General features: G+C 37.4%; 1 protein-coding gene across 7 annotated transcripts in view; it reads left to right on the forward strand.

Moving 5' to 3' along the window:
- The window catches only part of SGMS1 (sphingomyelin synthase 1), a 276,032-nt gene that overhangs the window by 138,505 nt on the left and 121,882 nt on the right, over window positions 1–15,645 (forward strand). For 6 of the 7 annotated variants that reach the window (XM_057734308.1, XM_057734304.1, XM_057734305.1 and 3 more), the window contains 2 exons: window positions 2,527–2,566; window positions 8,188–8,331. The gene's annotated coding sequence lies outside the window, so the exon portion shown is untranslated. The remainder of the gene's footprint in view (window positions 1–2,526; window positions 2,567–8,187; window positions 8,332–15,645) is intronic. The other variant, XM_057734309.1, reaches the window with a different exon arrangement.

A 15,645-nucleotide genomic window follows, 5' to 3' on the forward strand; every position in this document is an offset into this window, starting at 1 on the left:
TTCCCTGTGCTAGATCCCATATTAGGGACAATCACAGGAGAGCTCTCAGCTGCTTTAGCAATTATCTAATCTAAAAAGAGTCTCTACATATCTGTTTTTATTTCCTGTCCTCAAGCCACTGGCTAACAAGACACTCCCCACCACCACCCCCAATCTTGCAGATGGAAAGGGTGTTGATATCCTTTGCTCAGGACATATCAAAAACAATTTGAGACTGGGAAATCGTGAAAGAATCACTAGATGATTTGGAATTGAAAAGCTGATCTGGTTGCTTTTATCATTAAGCCAGAACTGTCTTTGGCATTCGACACACTTGATTTGGGACCGTTTCCTACTTCCTCGCATTGCGATCTTGGACAAGTTTGTGACCTTGGACAATTTTCTGACCTTGGACAAGTTATATGACCTGTTTGGGACCAATGTCTGTGTTTGATAAGTTGGTGATCCTAACCCTTCCCTGCTTGCAAGGTTCTTACAGGATTAAATGTGAAGGCATTTCATGATGTTTGACAGTCGTATTATTGGCATTGACGTATTATTTTGTATTTATCAGTAAAGATGCAAGAAGGCCTTAATTGTTGCAGTCATAACTTTTTTAGATATTTTATTTCCTCTCCCTCATAAGTAGCAGAATAGAAAATTCCCTTCTTGAAGAGTATTCTCATTTCTGCCCCTCCTTTTTGAATGTACTTATGATAGAATTAGATACTCATGCAGGTGTGGTGGGTCATTTGAAGATGACACTATCATAGGGTCCTCAATAATTTTTGGTGGTAATTTGCCTTTTCCACCTGTGACTTTCTCTGAGGGACATCATGTTCTCTTGATTTTCCCCCTTGCAGTGGGAAAGCATACAAAGTGGTTAAAACAAGTTAACATTTCAGAAATTTACACCTTGTGAAATTTAAGGGTTTCTTTTGAAAAGTCTCCTTTGAGGTGCAGAAAGATGCATAGGCCTACTTTACAAGTAACAGAACCATTCAACTTTTTGGTAATTCAGGAGAAAGACTTTATGGAATTTGAATTACTTGGTTCTTTTCCTTTAATGATTCATGGGTAGGGACAATAAAATATATTCTGTATCTAATTACAATAGCTTCTTTTCTGTGAACATTTTCCTTTTTGTTTTTAGTGTCTAGCCCTGCATACAAGCTGTAAAGAGAAACAGCTTTGCATCACCTACTAACTGTTTAACTTTGTGCACCATACTTTGCTTTGAGACTCAATATCCTTATCTGTCGATAGGCAGATAAGATATGCTGTCTTCAGAGCAATCAGAAGATCAAATGAGATGCCTCAGTAGCTTGGTCTAGCTTGTTAGACTAGTAGTAGACTAAACATACTAGTTTGGTAATTATTTTATAGGTGTTTTTGTACCTATAGGAAGGAGGTCCAAACTCCCTTGGACCCCTCCCCTCTTCCCTCTGCTCCTACTTCTTACATCTCACTCCCAGTAGTACATACATCCTGGACAATAGGAAGAAAGGCCCTTTCCCTTCTATTTATAAAATAAACAACTTCTGTTTCCTGCAATCTCTGGAGACCCTGCAGTTGATTTCAAACAAACTTGCAACCAGTCAGAACATCTTCCTCAGACATGTCAACATCTTTCTGAAATAAAATCTTCTTGCAGTCTGTGACTGCTTGCTTCTCTTCTCCTGAAACATTTTATTTTGGTCCAGATGCAGAGATTCTTAGACTCTCCTACAGATCCTTGATCCAACAGGCCAACTAGTGTGTGGTATTCAAAGTCATGGCAGTGGTGACCTTTGGGGAGAGTGGTGGTTACACATATGTGTTCACTGTAGGAAAATTAAGCCACTCAAGATTTCTGTGCTTTTCTGTATGTATACAATACATTAATACAAATGTTTATTAATTTTTTTAAAAGGCACTTTTCCCTCTCTTTCTTGAGTTACCACAATTCACCTGTATACTCACATAAATATTTTCAAAGGGTTATATTTCATTTTTAGTTGAGAAAGTGTTTCATGAAATTCAATGAGGAAGCATTTCTAAGCTTTTAAGATGATGTGGGTTAAAGTCTATTTTTAAGCTCTTTGACCATAAATATATTTATATGGTGTGTAGTTTATCACAGGATACTGAATATAAACATGTTGCTACCGTTTTCACTCCAGAGTTATAACTCTTATGTTTTGAAAATATGCTTTCAGGCTTCTTTATCTTTCTCTGTATTGTCAGTTAGCAGTTTAGCTGAATGGTGAGAAGATAATTTATAAAATATATGATTCTAGAACTCTAGTGATACCATCAGGTACACTTGGAATGCAGTTTTTTATTGGTGTTGACTTTCCATGCTTGCTTCTGCATGGCTTTGCGTTGTAAAGCTTACTCTGAATACCACAACAGCCAGAAATTAGCTGGGAAGTGGGAAAGAACAATTTTTCCTATGGCTAGGAAACAAGAAGTAAATAATAGTTACCTTGGATTTTAGGGTTTTTTTCTTATAAGTAGCAACTTACCAGAAGAATGCACTTGAATTTACTTATTACTTTCTTCTAGATTGGAAGGAAGACTGATAAAGAGAAATAACATGATTCAGGTAAACGAAATTAATTTCTTTATGTACCTTTTATGTTAAGTTTATATTTCTCGTATTTTCCCTGAGAAGAACAAAACAATTTTTTGTGGTCAACTTGAATACATAAGGAATGTTTTGGGGATATAAATGTAATAGTCAAGTACATATTTATATCATTTAGTTAATTTAGTTACACATGTATATTTAATAATCACCTATTTATATAAAACATAATATTACAATTAATACTTTTTTCCTGCTTCAGAATAATTTTCTTCCAACTCTTTACATGCGTATTTGATGTCAGTGTCTTCATTATTAGAGTCACATTTTTGAAGCATCCAATACCATTTGCCAAGCATGTTATTTTAGTTGTTTGTAATACAGCGCTTTTGGAATTCATGTATGGTGCTGTAATTGGAAATTTTATTCCAAGCCGTAAGAAGCTATTTGCATAATGTTAGAACACTTGCTATTTCCATTCTTTCTGTGCAGATGAACACTGGCGATCTCCACTGTGTAACAGTTTGTAGATTTGCTTTGTTAGGTATTCTTTCCTTCCTTTCTTCCTTCCTCGCTCCCATTCATTTATGCATTTATTTTATTTATTTTGAGATAATTTCAGGTACATTGTTTAAAATTAAAGTAGTACTGTAACAACCCTTCCCTCTTCTTCTTATATTCCCATTACTCCTTTACCCAAAGATGGTACTTTTCAACTCTTGTAGTTATATTTTCTGATATCTGCCTATTTCTAAATAGCACACCGTGTGCATTTACTGATTTCTTTTAAAATTTTAGACATACACATTGATTTCCTGCTGAGGATTTACCTCTCATACACAACTCCTTACCCTCTGTACGCATCTACTCTTCCTGTCTCTTGCAGTTATGTTACAGTCTGTGGTTAAATACACATTTAATGTTTGCTTTATTGTGACTGTAATTTGTTTATGACTGAGCTTTGCGACTGAGCTGTGTTAAAACGTCTCAGGCCATTCTGCTTTCTAGTTTGTTGTATGTGAACTGTTTTATTTCTCTGGAGAATGTTGGAATCTTGTCTTTATCCCTAGACTTCTGAAATTTCACATTGGAACCTACGGCTCATGGCTTGTCGATGTTCCATGGTCCTTTCAATTCAGAAACTCAAGTCCTCTCATTTGGAAATTTTTCTTATGCTATTTCTTCGATGATTTCTTTTCCTCTACCCTCATCTCTGTTTTCTGTCGGGTCATTAGTTGTATATTTGGACCTACTGGTTTGATTATCTAATGCTTTTTATGTATATTTCTTAGCTATTTTCTAACTTACTGTGTTTTTGTTTTTTTCTGAGAGGTTTTCTTAGTATTTTTTGAACTTCTAACTTCTGCTAGCATATTTTTAACTTCAAATTTAATTTTTTATTGGCCTCAATATTTCATTAAAAAATGGGATCCTGTTCTTATTGCATGGATATAATAGTTTCTCTTTTCCCTTGAGAATAGAATTGAATTATTTTGCAGTTTTGGTCTGCTTTTTACACTTTTCTTTTTCCTCTGTGTTCCCTTTTTATCAGCTTATTTTGGCCCCTAATTTTATTTTATTTTATTTTTAAAGCTATTTTGATGTGGACCATTTTTTAAGTCTTTATTGAATTTGTTACAATCTTGCTTCTATTTTATGTATTGGTTCTTTGGCTGTGAGGCATGAGGGATCTTAGCTCTGCTACCAGGGATTTAACCCACACTCGCTACATTGGAAGGTGAAGTCTTAACCGCTGAACTGCTAGGGAAGTCTCTGGGCCCCTGATTTTAATGTTAGAGCCTTCTCTCAAATTAATGGTGAGACTTTAGCTGTCTGTTCTTATTTGGGAGTGAGACTATAAAAAGTGGACTGGAAATTTGCTTACCTATTGGGCTTCACCATAGGCTTTTTGGACAGCCTATATATAGTGTGTATTGATGACTCCAAGACATCAGAAACTTTTTTCTTGGATCTTTCAGTTTCTCCAAAAGGGAATCCTCTGTCCACCTTTTTGTGGGGTAAAGCTTGCCTGTGAGTCTTTGGGGGAGCCATGTAGGGGGAGGGAGCCAGAGGTCTCACCATCCAAGACTGGAATGCTGACTTCTTGATGCCTCTATTCCAGCCTTAGCTGATGTCTCTGAGTCTGAAGTCTTGTTGTACTGTTTTCTCCAGAGAGTAAACTGTTCCTGTTAGGGCATTAGGGCAGGCTGGGCTGGCTCTACTAGCTGGGGAGAAGATCTGGGGTTCTGACTGCCTTTTGGGTTGTTGTTTAAAACAACACATTTATTCCCTTGCAGTTCTGTAGGTCAGAAGTCTGACATGGGTCTTACCGGCCTAAAGGCTGCAGGGCTGCCTTCCTTTCTAGAGGAGAATCCCTTTGCTTGCGTTTCCCAGCTTCCAGAGGCTGGCTGCGTTCCTTTGCTCTCAGCCCCACCTCCTCTCTTTTAAAGGAGCAACAGCGGGGCACGTACATCTCATGTTGCACTTCTTTGGCCTCCTCTTCTGCTTCCCGCTTTTACTTATGATTACATGGAACCTGTCTAGATAATCCAGGATAATCTCCTTAATTTCTTTTTTGTGTATGTGTGTGGTAAAAAACACAGTATAAAATCTACCATCTTAACCTTTTAAGAGTATAATATAGTAGTGTTAACTATATTCACATTGTTATGCGGCAGGTCTCTGAAACTTTTTCTTCTTGCAAAATTGAAATTATATCCATTGAACAACTCTCCTTTGTCCCCTGCCCTGGCACACACTGTTCTATTTTCTAAGAGTTTGACTACTTCAGATGCCTCATATAAGTAGAATCTTATAGTATTTACTTTTGTGATTGGCTTATTTTACTTAGTGTAATGTCCTCAATCAAGGTTCATCTCTATTGTAGCATGTGACAGGATTTCCTTTTTTTTTTTTTTTTTGAGTAAATAATATTCCATTATATGTATGTACCACATTTGCTTCTGTTGATGGACATTTAGGTTGCTCTCACCTCTTGGCTGTTGTGAATAGCGCTGCAGTGGACATGGTTGTACAGATACCCTGTTGAGATCCTGCTTTCAGTTTTGGGGGTGGGGGGGCTTTAATACACCCAGAAGTGGGGTTGTTGAATCATGGGGTAGTTCTGTTTTTTCACTTTTTATAGAACCTTCATGCTGTTTTCCATGAAGTGGCTGCACCATTTTACATTCCCACCAACAGTGCACAAGGGTTCCCTTATTATTTTGGTTTTGATAGTGGTCACCCTCACAGGTGTGAAATGGTATCTCATCGGATTTTGATTTTGATTTCCCTGATGATTAATGATGCTGAGGATACTTTCATATGCTTGTTGACCAGCTGTACATCTTCTTTGGAGAAATGTCTATTCAAGTTTTTTAATTGGGTTATTTGGTTTTTGGTGTTCAGTTGTAGAAATTCTTTATATATTCTGGATATTAATCCCTTATCATATATATAGTTTGCAGATATTTTCTTCTATTTCATAGGTTGCCTTTTCATTCTGATTGTTTGCTGCATAGAAGTTTTAAGTTTGATACAGTCTCATTTCTCTATTTTTAAAGCTTTTGTTGCCTGCGCTTTTGGTGTCATAGCCAAGAAATCATTGTCAAATCCAGTGTCATGAAGTTTTCCCCTATGTTTTCTTCTAAGAGGTTTATAGTTTCAGGTCTTCCATTTAGGTTTTTAATCCATTTTGAGTTAATTTTTCTATGTGGTATAAGGTAAGGGTCTAACTGCCTTTTATGCAGACTTTCAGTCAGTCTGCCTCTTCTCAACTCCTTACTCTCTTCTCCCAAGAACCAGAAGCTGCATTTCCTGAGCCTTTCTGGAGCATTCAGCTGGATTTTTGTTTGCTTCTCAGGCTGTGAGGTTCTAGCCAGCTCTGCTCTGCTCTTACTCTGTTCAGCAGTCATCTCTGCCTTCACCTTCCAAAATGCCACTGATGTCTGTTGTCCTTACTAATGTACTTTTCTGCTCTTTTTTGCCCTTATGGATTTATATCTTTTGTCCTCTTTGCTATAGTTTTAGTGGGGTTCAGAGGGAAGTAGAGAGAAACAGATCTATTCCATTGGGCATCCATGTTCCGCAAATCCATATGGCTTTTTAAAATATTTAAAAGACTTTAAAAAAATGATACGTCACATTGGCTGTTGTTAGATCCTACCTCCAAAAATAATTGTTCAATCTGTTCCTTTGCTTCTTTTTGTTAACCAGGTTCTGTCAAGTGACCTATAAGCATCCAAAGCTAGCATTAATTAAAGTTATTTTCCCCAACTATTATTTCATTATTCAAAGTAAACAGATTTTTGTTTGTAATATGAGACTCAGTGAGGCCTTGAATATAAGGTGACAGTCTATTTCCTGAGGTGTACTTTTCTTAGGTCGGGGGGAACCTCTGATTTATCTTTAGGTGTTTACACTGTATGTTAGTGTCATCAGAAGATGAGGTTCTTTTGTATAAATGTATTTTACTCTGAAGCTTTAATCGAACATTTTTAAGCTAATGTAATGGCAATGTTTGTTTTTAGTTAGTTTGTGACAGTGGCTTTCTATTGGCTGTATTTGATTATTTACAAGGATAGAGCTATTTCTTACAGATAAAGATTGTTGAAAATGGGCGATTGCTTGGTATGTCTAGGTCCTTAGGAACTATCAAGAGTGGTTTTTTTGGTTCCAAGAATTGTTTCCTCACAAAGTTTAGCCTGTTAGTTGTCTTAAGATAGGAACCCAGTTTGGTCCATGCAAATCCCTAGGATTTTTATCCTGAGGTCCAGGAATAGGCTTCAAAGAGTTGAAGATCCTCCTGATATTTGAGTGGTAGTAGAGTAGGCGTAGCTATCATCAGATGCTCAGTGATGAGTGGCTTCTGTGATTCTGAAAAGAGTTGAAAACCCACCTCTAATAGATTATTATAAAGAAAAAAAAATAGAATGTTACTCATTAAACCGAATATGATCAAAATGAAATGCCACCTTGCTAGATGCCATTGGATTCCGCATTCTTTCACATGTAAGTACAAATGACCGTAAATGAGGGACTCAATGAACAACTTTCTTTGTTCTTTGTCAGATGCAAAACATTATCTCTGTCTTCCTGGTTGTACACACACCCATTTACACACATATAACTATGGAAGGTATCATTTACAAGGGTAATGTTTTAGTTCAGAGAAATGACCACCTTTTTATCAGTGAACTTGTAAAGAGAGTAACTTAGTAGTTACCTTTTGCTTTCATAGTGAAACTGCTATACTTCATTTGTGAACATCAGTTATTTGTTGACAATTAAAGGTGGTAGGTAGATATACAAAAGGAGAGATACCTGTGTGTGATAGAGGGTTACAGCCTTTTGTTTTCAGTTAAGAAAAGATGGAATAGGTTTTATGTTATTATATTTTATGACAATTTTTATTAAAAGCCTGAAGAAAGAGAGAGAAAAGAAAAAAAGATGTGGGTGAGAAAAGATGGGGGTGGGAGGTGGGGAAGGTCAGTTGTGAATTTTTGTTCTATTCTAATACTTGAAAACTTAAATGCTTTTGTTTATAGTGAGGTGTCCTGGATTGATAAGGTCTCTTTCAGTGTAGGAGTTTCATGATTCCATTTTCAAAGTGGTAAGCTTAAATTGCTCTTCTATTCTAGGACCACCATTGAGTTCTTTGGGATGCACAAAAGTGTCTGGCTGGGAAGCTGATGAAATAGAAGACAAGACCCTGCCTCAGGAAGCGTACATGAGAATAATTTTAAAGGAACCCAGTGATAAATGCAAAACAGTAGCTGTTGGAGGTATGTCATGACTTAGAACTTGAACTGAACCTGGTGTGGCGCAGTCTACTCTACTTAGTCAAGTTGAGCCATTCTCTGGGAACCTTCTTAGAGCAGAACCTCACCCTCTGGCCTCAGATACACTAGTGGCTGTTGTTCTCTGATCTTGACTGTGTAATGGAATGTCACCCTTAACTCTTTCTTAAGCAACTCTGACTCAGCCCCTCTAGAGTCCTTCCTATTGCCTTTATTCCAATAAAGATGACAATAAAAAGGCAGCATTTGACTTTGGATAAATGAAAGTGATAGTAAATTTCTAGCCGGAGACCTCACTGCCTTCTCTTCTGGGAGTGGGGCAGTCAGTATCAAAGCTCAATGAATGTGTGTCCTTTGAATCAGCTGTTACTTACTGGCTTTTCTCTACCCTGTTTGACATCAAGGCCACATCTGAGTCTGATTGGGTGGTGGCTGCATCTGATTCACTGGTTCCCTGTTAGTCATTCCCTGCTTGTCTCCTTGAACTGCCTCGCCCTCACCCCACCCCGCCCCAAGTTACAGTGTTAAGTGGTTACTTCATTTTCTTGCTTATAGTGGTAATTCTTTACTCCTCAACCAAGGTCAGGGTCATTCATTATTTCATATGCTTTGACCAGCTTTTGATGCACTGACTTCTTTCTTATGGCATAGCCTACATCATGTCATATGTCACCTCCATCTTTTACGTTTATTTTTTTCCCATCTACCGATATAGAACACTTTAAATGTACCCTGTGCCAAGCAGTTTATGTCTTTGATCATCATACTATCATGAGAACATTAGACAAGTCCCACTTTCTAGATTAGAATGCTGAGGGTCCAAGTGGTTAAATAACTGGCCTACTATTTCTCAGAGAGTAAATGACAGAAATGGGATTCAGCACTAGGTCTGTCTGTCCTGTACTGTGTGCAGTAAAGGCAGTAATACTATGCTTTCTCTCCTTTTTGAAGCAGGGTTTGAAAAATATCCAAAGGTTTGTGGAAAATTGTAACCTTCTGCTCTACCTTTTCCACCATTATTTGCTACTTTTTCCCATTTCATGGTTTCATATTTGGTTTATAATTATATTTATAGCATTTAATTAGCATATTAAAATTGTGTTTTCTAATTTTATAATTTTACTGAGAGAATATTATTGTTATGAGACATTATTAAAATATGCCTTCTTTCTAACATAGGCTCTGATGTCTTTGGTGGTACATTCTGAGTTGATTATAAGGCCAATATAGGAAGTATGAGTGGACTTTGATGTTTATGATACAATCCTGTTGTGCCTGTGACATTTGCACCAGTACCAGATCCTTTCAATATTGTGAGTGAAGGTGATAAAGACAAAGAATGATGATATTTTGTTAGAAATCTTCTCATATAGTTCACAAACTTGTTTCAGAGCCTGAATTCTTTAAAATGTAGAACGTCTATTCAAAGGCTTAGTTTTGGCTCAAGTGATCACTTTCAGTGTATATAGCTGGCAAGTTGCCCTGAAGGATGTGAGTTTTAACTTTAAGTGAGTTTAAGACTAAATAGTATCCACTTTTTTTTTGGTCCTCAATAGTGGGCAACATGAGTTGAAAATCTGTGTCTTTAGACTTCTGAAACATTTTTATTCAATTAGCAGAGGCTATATATACTGATAAGTATTTTAAATCTTCACTAAAATCCAGGGAGGTTGGTTTGGTAACCTTCTTTGAAAGATGAATAACCCGAGGCTTGTGACATTATGAAACTTGCCCAAGCCCGTGCATTTAGAGAATTGTGGAGCCAAAACTTGAACCTAGATTTGTCTGATTTCACGGACTGTGCTTTGAACAATTACACTGCCGCGCTGATTACATGGCGGTGGCATCTAGATTGCAAACGTGTCCAAGGATTTTTTTCTGCTTTGCATTAATACAAAGGCAGTCTTAAAATAAGCAGTTAAATAGGCCTCATCCTCACAGAAGCAAAGGCTTCTAGGTTGGCCTGGTGCAGTCCCTGATGGGGCTGCATCCAAACAGTGACAATTCTGTTATGATGGACTGAGAACTGGGGGGTGTGCCTCCCCCGGCCGTGTGTCCTTTTCCACACTGAGCCTGTTTCGCTTCCAGGAGCAGTTAGGCTTGGCTCACCTGAGCAGTTGGTGAGCAGCTTTTCCTTCCAAAGCAGTTGTGGCTGGAGTTTGGCTACCCAGTCACAGAGCTCTGGCATTTGTATATGAGTCTCAAAATTTATGAAATATACAAACTTTAGAACTTCAGGTATATTGTATCAATTTTACTAAAAGTAAAATTTCTTTTTGTTTTTATTTTATTTTTTAAAATTTATTTATTTATTTATTTGTTGGCTGCGTTGGGTCTTCCTTGCTGCGTGCAGGATTTCTCTAGTTGAGGCAAGCAGGGGCTACTCTTTGTTGCAGTGTGAGGGCTTCTCATTGTAGTGGCCTCTCCTGCTGTGAAGCACTGGCTGTAGGTGCGCAGGCTTCAGTAGTTGTGGCTCATGGGCTCTAGAGTGCTGACTCAGTAGTTGTGGCGCACAAGCTTAGCTGCTCTGCGGCATGTGGGATCTTCCCAGACCAGGGATCAAACCCGTGTCCCCTGCATTGGCAGGCGGATTCTCAACCACTGCACCACCAGGGAAGTCCCTCTTTTTGTTTTTAAATGTAACTTTTTCCTGATTCTAAACAGAAAATTTGGTAAGTGTTAATAAGTTCAAACAACAAAATACCAACCGTCACTCAGGTAGCCGCTAGTAATATTTTGGTGTGGATGCTTCCAGGTTTTATTCTTATGACTACATATACCTCGTAAAAAGTACAAAATTAGAATTATAGTGTTCTAGATCCATTTTTACTCAGTGTAACTTCAGCATTTTCTCCCTGTTTTTAAGTTTTCTCTACAACGCGCGCGAAGGTGGCTACAAAGTATTCCATGTGGGCAGTACCATAAATTGTTCCATCTCATTATTAGAGAGACCTAATCCTCATTCAGTTCAGTTAGTACCTCTGCAGATTAGCCCACAGTGGTGGGACAGAAGTATTGAAATAAAAACTCCGTAATTGCCACTAGTTTTTATATATCTTATAAAATAATGTAATCAAGAGTATGATGAGAAAACCCAGATCACTTCCTCTGTCACATTATACAATGAGCCTGACTTGTAAATTTCCCAGTACGAATGCATGCAGTGCTGGAAATTCCCTTTTGACCTGTAAATTTTGCAACCTGCTTTTTCTTTCATTGAGGCGATGCATCTATGACAAGTAACGTCAGTTTTCCCATGATTAGAAGAAACTTCTCAAATCCTTATTTGCAGATAGTTTGGTCCTACTAGTTCTGTAATGTACTTGATGCAGCATGTATTTTAATTAAGCATTTTTCCCTCTCTTTTTTTTTTGGCTAAATATTTCACAAGGGCTAAGCCCTGGTTCAGATAGCTGCACTGACCCAAGGAAACCCCAGGCCTCGTGAGTGATGCTGCTTTACAATCTCTTGGAAACATTCACAGTGCAGTACAAATATGGCTTCTGCTGAACTGAAGAGCTCTGTGCTCCGAGGAGTCAGAGTTCTCAAATGGTGATTACGGCTGAGATGGGTCAACATTTAATAGACGTACTCTACTTAGAACAGACTGATATGGAGCCGGGACTATAATGTAGTGTTCCTTTTTATTCTTCTCTAAGGACATCACTGTTAAGTTAAATTATCATCCTTGCCATTATATCATCATCCTCACCAGGCCAGTGCTTTTCAGACATGGTTCCTTACTGCCCTCGGGATTCTAATATACCTGGGAGTAGGTTACAGGTGAGGGAGGAGGGCGAGGCGTTTGACCTCCTTCTTGTCCCATCAACCAACAGCTCTGTTCTTATATGTTTTATATAGTGAACTTCCACAAAATTTTGTTTAAAGAAAGGTTTGTTTACTTCCTTAAGGAAGTAAAGACTGAGAATCACTCTGGCATAGAGAACATACAGGAGGATGAAAAAGAGAAGGAAAATAGATGTTCACACAGTATCACTTCCAGTTTTCATTATGGCTGTATTTCTCCATTACGGACACAGTCTGTCTTGGGTTTGGTAGTTAACCAAAGGCCCTCCAGTTGGAATTCCCACAGACTGACCTGCTTTTAGGGCAGTGGTTTCCCTAGCGGTACCACAGACGTTCTAAGATTAGGAGAGATGGAGTGATAGCCTTACAGTCATTGGTGGTAGAAAGTAACCTTTGATGATGGGGTCAGTGAATGGTACTAAGTGTAACCCCTGAAAGGTTAGCCCTAGGAGACTGGTCTCTGTGTTCTGGTTGATGCGGGTAGTACGAGGGCATTCTTGCCATTAGAGTGATGTGGTGCGTGAAATTGAGCCTGACAGTCTGTGAAATTTTCATTATCTGTTTCTACATTCTTTTAAAACATTTTGGGTGGGCTGTCTTAAGTTGAAGGTTGATATTAATGAATCACAGAACGGACCCCTCTTGAATCAGGCACTTTAGCTATGTTTGTGCCACAGCTCAGTGGGTTAAGTAAAGAATTTCCCTGAAGACCAGCTTGGTAATATTTTTTTAAATAAAATTTTACTCCTTTTCAAGTTTTTCTGTATTGAGATATATCAAGTATACTTATTTTATGCTGATAATTCCAGTATTCGAAGTCTTTTCAGAGCCGATTTCATTTGCCTGTTTCTCTTGGTGCTCACTCATAGTATCATATTTCCTTGTGTTTATGATTTATTGACTGTGAACTCATGTTCCTTGAAAGTTTTATCTGTGTGAGTTCTTTAGGATAAAGATTAAAGATAGGTTTTTCCAGGGAGTATTTATATTTGCTTCTGCCGAGTACCTGTAGGTACCATCAATCTAGAAAGTCTTTAAATTAAATTCTCTGCTGAGCTTTCTTGAAGCACACAGTGTGAATTTAGACCGCAAAACCACACGAGTGCTAGTCGTTGGCTGTGAATTCTCAAGGGAGATTTTCCACCCAGACCACTGGCATGCCTCACCCTAGCCCCCCAAAAGGTACTGGGGTTAAAAAGCAGTTTCTCTTCTCTTTTGGTGGAGCAAGTTTATTTCTCATTCATTGCCCATATCCTGAGGGTATAGTTCTGTGAAGTTGTGGTTTGATGCAGGGATCTCTTAAACTCACCAGCTTGAGAGGTTCTGGTTTTATCTCCTCTCTTGCTCCATGTAATCATTATAATAAGTTCAAGGTGACCAGAGTTCTGGTTTTGGTGCTTTCTTACTTCCTGCTTTTACTGTCTCCTACTTTATGGTCACCTCACTGGTACATTTAAAAAGATACATTTTCTTCTTTATTTGGGAGAGTAGTTTAAGGTATCTATTGTGTCATTCTGCAAAAATGGAAGAGATCTATTTTTGTTGCTTTGTTTTTAGTAGGTGCTTCTAATAGATGAAATGGGAAGATATTTAGGGCAAAGCTCAAAAAATTATTAAAAATTTAAGTACAAGCCCAGCCTCCCCTTTTAATTTGAGTGTCTGCCGTGTACAGTTGGATTAGGTCAGGAATGAGGTGGAGAATAATTCCTGGTAATATGCTTTCTGAGTTGGTGGGGACCTTGTTGTCTTTGACACATTATTTATTGAGATGAGATTTATTTTTGTTCATTGATTTGATTAATTGTCTAATATTTTACTATATCATATAAGTTTACCCTTCTAAGTAAGATTCCTAAGTAACTCCTCCACTTTATGGGGGGTTTATTTGTTACATTTTCCTTATGTGATATCTGCCATGTGTCCACATGGTGATGTCCTGAGAGGCTCTGGTGTATGTTGGTCCATTTATTCTGTGTTATTTCATTTGATTCTGAATTAGTGGAATATTATTTGAAAGTGAAAATAGTTGCAATTAATATAATAATAATAATTAATATGCCAGTGATACAAAAAAGAAATCAGTCTCAAGAAGAAATTCTTACTGTTATGGCTTAAATGTACAGTGTGCAAATCTGCAGAATCAGTTTTATGATCTGAAAATTCAGCTGACTCAGTACTCTTTGGGCACTATTTAGGAGTATAGCAAGACGCATTGCCAACTGATAGAACTACGTAATATGTACATGTGCCACTCACTAACCTAAATGAATCACACACTCTGTTGTGAACTTTAATTTTCTTGTTTTGAGACTCCCCCATTAGATTACTTTTGCAGAGGAGGACTTGCTGTGGGGGTTACTGATCTAACGCACATAGCCTTTCCCCGTCTATTTGTCACTCGACATTGCTACATTAGAACACAGTTCCCTGGAAACAGCAATATATTTGGCGTGACTTGAACTAATGTATACTTTTTCTGAGCATGTGGTATGGTGCTAAGCAAATGTGAAATGGAATAAATGTTGATTTAAATTGGAAGAAAGCTCAAGTTACAATGATTAGGGTAGGGATAACGATTGCCTAGAACAGTTATGTATTTTGAGATTATGAAAATTAGTAGTCTGTTTTAAATATTTGCCATGGAAGGAATCAGAAACACACCATGGTAAGCATGCCAGCTGGATTAATAGCATGATTTGTCAGCTGCACATTTACATAAGATGGTATTATGATTAGGAATTTTAAGATTAATATTTGAAGAGCTTGGAAATGTTTATTATGATTTTTTGAGTAGCTGCGTTTGGAAGTTTTAATTTTGTAAAATGTGTTAGCTTAACAGATCTTCACATTTAGTTCTGAAAAAATAGCTGTTTGTTTTTAAAATATTGTAATGTTTACTTTGAATTGGCATTGGTAGAAATAGTTTCTAAGGAGGAAAATGGTTTGCATCCCATGTTATAAATATTTTCAGGCTTTTAAACTATTTAATCCAAAGCATCACTATTTATTATTTTTTGCTCAAAATTTGAGAACATAGAATTTTCCTAGTGTTTTCTTTTTTCTTATCAGTTATATTTTTCAGCAGAGTACATTTCTGAAAATTATATCATCGATATTTTTAATAAATTGAATACATTTAGGTTGACAAGGAAAACTCACTAATTTTAGAGGAATTCTTAACAAATCCTTTAGTAAAATGAAGAAAGCTTTGTTGATGTGAATAATTTCTCTTTTATGCAAGGGTTTAATCTTGGGGCACTCTTGATAATTTTTTTAAGTAACACATTCAAAGATACATTGAGTATTTTTTTGACTACATGTATTTTGACTGCACATAATTGACATCTCTTTGTAATACAGCATCTGTTTACTGTTTTTTTTTTTTGGTCATACTGTGCAGCATGCGGGATCTTAGTTCCCAGGCAGGGGATGGAACCCATGCCCCCTGCATTGGGAATGCAGAGTCTTAACCACTGGACTACCAGGGAAGTC

The sequence above is a fragment of the Hippopotamus amphibius genome, chromosome 5 (assembly GCF_030028045.1).
Source record: "Hippopotamus amphibius kiboko isolate mHipAmp2 chromosome 5, mHipAmp2.hap2, whole genome shotgun sequence".
Classification (NCBI taxonomy): domain Eukaryota; kingdom Metazoa; phylum Chordata; class Mammalia; order Artiodactyla; family Hippopotamidae; genus Hippopotamus; species Hippopotamus amphibius.